At 34.1% G+C, this 6,468-nt stretch overlaps 1 long non-coding RNA gene across 1 annotated transcript; it reads left to right on the top strand.

The window, feature by feature from the left end:
- Nucleotides 1–225: 225 nt before the first annotated feature.
- On the top strand, nucleotides 226–667 carry LOC133736946 (uncharacterized). Its single transcript, XR_009859773.1, has 3 exons — nucleotides 226–376; nucleotides 466–500; nucleotides 606–667. It is a non-coding gene; the product is annotated as an uncharacterized LOC133736946 (long non-coding RNA).
- Nucleotides 668–6,468: the final 5,801 nt, after the last annotated feature.

The raw sequence follows: 6,468 nt of genomic DNA, 5'->3' as shown, positions 1-6,468 counted from the left end.
ACAAATCGTTGCAGTAAATTTTAAGCTGATGCTCATAATGAGGACATGTTTAAGCAGAGAAGCATTTTTACGTGCTTTAGTGCCATTGTCGGCTTGGTGAGAGCATATTTTTTCCTCATTATTATCTGTATTAAGTATGATTCAGTCTTCTGCATTATGAACTCAGGAGAAATGAGATTAATTTGAGAGTTAAAATGACATAATTTTTGAAATTGGTGGCATAGTACGTGATGAATTCTATATATTAGAGTGAATTGATGATGAGTTTCTGCAGTTGTGATATCATCTTAGGAATTAGTAAGAATCTCAGGAACATTTGTTGAAATGGCTGAGGCTGCTGATTTGATACAACGAAGGCAGCGTTCTGACTTTCAATGTAAGTTTTTAGAATGGTTTATTCTCAATGCTAGACTGGAACCATCTACAATCTGTGGCTGATCCAGATTCATATTCCTTACTAAGCAGCAAGTATCAAGGATACCTTATACAAGGCTATCAAGGTAGTGGTATCTTGTAGGTTTAGATCCCATTCACAATTTAGATGATTAATCATATATATTCTGTTTATGGTCTCCTCTATCTTATCTATCTTCTTTCCATTTCAGAAAAATCCAGATGTTATCCCATCCTTACTCACTTTGGCATTGAATGATGACTTATGATAAGGTCAGGTAGAAAACTTTGCCTTGTGATTGCTGTGAGCATCATAGTATTTCCTTGTCTGGTTATATGTAGTGATTACACAAATACACAGGGAGGAAAGAAAATACTTACTTTGTCATCGTGTTTTTCAAGCTTCGAAATTCAGGGTCCCCAAATGGATCTACCCTATTCAGGTATTTGTTATGTGTTAATCTCATAACCGTAGGATGCCTATTATTTTATTTTTCCACAATCAAAATTCTAAAATGGAACATTGTCATGCTTTATTTATCAGTAAATCATGTTCTCGTTTTCGGTTACTGATTTGCTCGATGGAACTAGCTAATCATGGATAAGACAATTATTTCTCATAGGATGGATTTTGTACTCTCAAGTCTTATAGGGTTGATTTGTATGCATTGATATTTACAAAAGAAATGGTGATATTGAAAGTGCGTGGTTGTACACTTGTATCAAATATGCAACTGTTGAAATGATAATTTTCACTGCCTTACTACATGACATGGTGAAGTTGCTTGATGTAGGCATAGTTGTTTCCTAAGCTCCGCAGATGCTTCTGCATATAACTAGCTACTCTTTTCCTTGCTTCTTATGATCATTACACTTTGTTCTTTTAGCTTTATCTGAAATAGTATTTGGTGTCAGTTTAACCATGAAAGTTGGAAGCCAATTTGGAGTATATAATCCAATCATCGTTATCTCCACTGAGGTATTGTCATCTGATATTGCTCTCTGAAAATATGTTTTCGATCAGTTTATATTTGGTCATGGATTATTGGATAGTTTTCTCAATACTAAGTGCAAACCAATTTGTTTCAGTGTGAAAAAAGAGGGATGGTAGCATATACGTAGCACCATATTGATGCAGTCAGAACAGAGTGGGCAAAATTTGTTGTTAAAACATATATGTAAGTAGTATTGCATCTAGCTGGTTAGTACTTGGGTTTAAGGACTTATTTTGGTAACTTGGGATTGCTGAATTGATCTGGACATGAATTTGTACTTTTGTAAATGTGTTGGATATGGCAATGTATGAAATAGATGGCAGTAATCTATGACAATGTGGTATTTTGGATATGTTTTGAACATGAAATTTCATATCTGCAACCAATTGTGCAAAGCCAATTCAGACAACAAATATAGGTCAAGTGTCTATTGTCTGAGATTCACTCAGACAACACATACTTAAAGCAGCAAATAATTCATGTTGTCTGAACATCCATTCACACAACAGATATAACAAAACTCATGTTGTCTGAGTTTCTATTCACACAACATATATAACAAAATCAATGTTGGTTGAGATTCATTTCACTCATCATATATAACAATAAATTGTACGTTGAATGAGGTTCATAAAGTACAACTGAAAACAATAAAATGTGTCGTCTGAGTGTTCAGTGAGATGACATATTTCATTTTGGAACTGTTATTGTTAATGCATCTCACACAACTGAGAAATGATGCAATGTTGTTGGAGATTCATTTCAGACAACAGAGGTATCTCAACAGTGTGGTCTGAGATTCATTATGCACAACATAGTCTTCTTAAAAGTGTTGGGGTAATATAATGTGTCTGAATAATCATTAAATGAACTGTTGTTTGAATATCTAACAGACAATAGTTTATCCAAATTAAAATAGTTTGATAATTTTCAGACGACAGTTATGAGCTTATATGTGTCCTCTGAATGTAACACAGACAATAGTTTTGAACTGTTGTTTGAGCAAAGTCAATCAGACCACAGGCTACTAGACAACAGCAGCTTTTTCACTCAGACGACAGTTTAGGTTTGATTAACTTTGTGGTATAGTGTAAGATCTAGATTAATGAAAAAGTTTGATTCGCGGAAGTACCTTAATAAATAACCTCATAGCCACCTCTTCCTTTAGTTTCTTAATTTTGTTTACAACTCCATGCTTGATCTGCATGATATTATGTAAAACGAATTAACTTTCATGAAAAGAAATCTTAGTCCTTGGATGCTATGATCTTCTTAAAGCCAGTTTCATTTATCTTGGTTGGTTCTCATGGCATGCATGTAAGATAATATTCTTAGTCACATATTATGTGAGACCTATAGACGAGGATATGAAGCCTTGAAGGAAGCATTGAGCTATTTAAGATTTTCTTATCGAGGATATGTTGCAGGCTTCATGTCTTGCTATACATAAAGTGGTAAGTTAGGGCACTACACGTTGAAGAAATTAACTATACTTTCGAAAAGTGGTTTAGGTAGCTCAGATGGTTAAAGCGAAGGCCTGAAAATTCTTGTGTCAGTTATTTGAATCCACTTCTAACGGACGGAGGCTCTAAAAGAGGAGCAGAGCCGGGTTTATTCTTTTATGTGGAAATTGAATATGCCCTGCAGCCCTGGTTTGTGTAGGCATGCAACTACAAAAATCTAAGGGGATGGAAATTCTTGGGAATGTATTTCAATTGTGGTGAAGGCCTAGATTGTATGCAAAGCTCATCTACCAGTTGTTTTTCCTTGCTACCTCTTGTTTATATCCAACATAAAATCCATCCTATAAAATTGTTGATCATGTATATATTTTTCTTCTCTTTTATTATTTTTAATTTCGTACGACTTTAGTACTTTGCCGCTTGGGAGAATGACGGGTCAAGAGTACTTCATTTGATTATTGAAAATCTTGCTATCCTTCGTAAAAATGTTAAACAAGGGAGGGAGGACTGGGGTCAAGATACAGAGCATCTTTATGTTCAAAGTTGTTCACGACTAGAAAATATGGTCATATATTTTATCTTTTGGGAAAAGGTTAAAATAAGGAAATTTCCGGGACAAATCAAATTCATGGAAGAAAGTGGCGTCATTTCTTCTGTCTCCCACTCTTCCTTACTTTTCCATTTTTTCTTTGTCCTTTTATCTGTTTTCTTTTCACAAGTCACAACTCGACTATTTAACCATGTCACATCTTCCTTGCATTATTGATGCAAATTTTCTCAAGCAAAAGGTTATACCTCTTAAAATAATAAATAATAAGGAATGAAATTCACACTCCTCATTTTACAATTTATATTCCACATTTCCTCTTTTAGTATTTTAACACCACATTTTTACAATGCACACTACAAAAAGACAAAACTTAAGATATTTAAAAAAAAAAAATATGGAGTATAGATTGTAAAATGAAGTGTGTGAATTTCACTCTCCTACGATTACAATTGCTTGAGGCAACAAGCCGATGCAAATGATAGTGGCAATACCCAAAAACCATGTCTTGATGTTCGTAATCATATTATGCTTGCTTTTGGTATTCCAAACTCCAGATAAATAAATCTTAATTGAACCTCTATTTGCCTAATGGATACAATCTGCTTGTGGTAAATTGCATATGACTTCGATGTACTTTTATCTTAAACAAATGGTCCAGTGTTCAATACAAGTCGAAGCATATGGTCATGTCACAGCTGGTTAAGTAATGAGAACAATAATTCACTACTTAACAAGTTAACAATAGGACATGGGGACTTTTTGGTTCATCATGGTACAGCTAAGTTTACACACATCTACATTGAGCATAGTAAAAGGTTCTTTACATGCACGAACGTGGTTCCTAGTTCATGCCAAATAAAAAGATTTTGGTTAATATCTTATAACGATCCTAGACATTGTTGTTATTGTCTTATAACACAAGCTATTTTTTAGTGTTGCACTTTATACAATAATCGATATGATCAATGACTGAGACATTCGCACTATCAAACTCTGTACATACAAATGTTGTCAAAAAAAAAAACTCTATACATACAAATGCTTGAATACATTAATAATTTCAGACAATCATATGACTTTACAATTTTCGAAATCTTCAACTGTTTAGCGAAATAGCCTCACAATACTCATAAAGTCATTATATATACACCAAAGATCTAAAAAATGGTATGGCATAGCCGTACCTGGGGATATCCGTGGATGGACAACTTGGTATTCAAAGTCATATATATATATATATATATATATATATATATACAGATTTTATCCAGAGCGAGGCCTCGCTTTGAAATTTCAGAGCGATGTTAGAGTTTAGGGTCACTTTTTGGTCTCATATCCACATCTCGACCGTTCAGTTTTTAGGTACTAATGTATAGATCATCTATACAAAATTTCAGCCAAATTGATGATCTTTAAGGTATCTAATGTATATATATCAGTCACCATATTGTTCTTATCTCTACAGTACTCTACTTGATTTATTAGATTAGGGGCACTAGCATTACATAATCTATATCGCCTTCTTATTTAGCTTCTACTTTTAGTCTTTTACCATAAAGTAAGAGTCTGCTGGCGTTTTGGAATAAACTGGTATTATCTCTTTCATCAATGCCGTGAATATGGTTTGGACAACCACATCAGTCTTTGTTGTTATGTGCTATTTCCACACCATGTGACTTCGGCCTTTTGAGTTTTGGCAGTTTTTCTTACCATCTATCTGTTAACATATATAATCGATGTGAGGGCAACTTCAATCATAAAGTCTCATTTAGGGATTTAGAGGTGTTATCCTCATATTAGCACCTCCTTCTTGCACTATTCATATAACACCCAATTCTCATCTCTAATCAATTAAGTGCTATATGGGCGTGCTATTCAGATCATGGGTTCGAGTCACCGTGGGGTAGGAGTGAAATCCTTTGATTCTCTTTTTTAAAAAAAAATTAAAAAAAAATTGCTATATGAGCGTGCTATTTTCACAATTTTTGATTAAAATATAATATGAGTATAATATTTATCAATATTATATAAAAAACATGTTCATTAATTTAATTAAAAATGTGTGGCCTCGAGTTACTGTTTATGGTCCTGTTTTTGAGAAAGTCACAAATTTGAGACTAAATTCTATATTTTTTAGACTAACTCCCCATAAAATAGATTGTTAGAGAGTCCAAGTCTCATTTAGGTCTCAAATATTGGATAATGTCCTCATGGTTAGAGTTGTCCTTAGAGATGTGAAATTGACACCTTAACTTTAGGGTTACAAACTTACAATCACGATTATGCAATTAATGTAATTTGTTATCAATCTAAACTTCGTTAACTCTATAACCCCGAACTATCACAAAGCATTGCACATAATCACCCATAATGTCAAATCTAAAATTCGAATCCCGTCTCATGCAAGATTAAAACAAAAACAAAAAAAATTATATCAATGTTCCGTAGATAGATTGTACATGTTCAATGATCGTTATTGAATATATTCATGCATATAAATAAGGATACATGATGACGACATACAGGTCTTATGCATGAGCATTTGAAAGACAAAAATATTAAAAATTTGAATTCTGATTTTCCTCATGAAAATTTTTTGCGTATGTCAGGCATACCAGACACATGGTATGCATATCTAATCACACACCAGAAATTTTTCGCCTTGTTTCAAAACTACCCCTACTTTTTAAAAGTAAAATACCCAAAATACCTCCATGTTGGGCACTGATTGGACAGTCGCACCGCTACGTGGTGCGGCTGCCCCACGCAAGACTTTCTCTTTGCTCATATATATGAGTAGTTGTTTAGTACGGCTGCCGTGCCACGTAGTGGTCGGCAGGCCAATAAGAGCACGTGGCACGACAGGCCAATGAGAGAGTGATTTCACGTGATGAGTCATTTCAGAATTTTAATTGACATTTGTACGTAAGAATCGCTCGAGGACTTCCCTGCAAAAAATTAAAAGTGGGAAGATGAACGAAGTAAAAAGGACACGAAGAAAAAGAAAGAAATGGGTAGGTTCTAATTATAAAATGATCAAGTTGGAGCAGTACGCACCTACTCTCTT

The sequence above is a fragment of the Rosa rugosa genome, chromosome 3, assembly GCF_958449725.1.
Source record: "Rosa rugosa chromosome 3, drRosRugo1.1, whole genome shotgun sequence".
Lineage (NCBI taxonomy): Eukaryota > Viridiplantae > Streptophyta > Magnoliopsida > Rosales > Rosaceae > Rosa > Rosa rugosa.
Note: the sequence above shows the minus strand (reverse complement) of the source record. Positions and strands in the feature narration are given on the sequence as shown.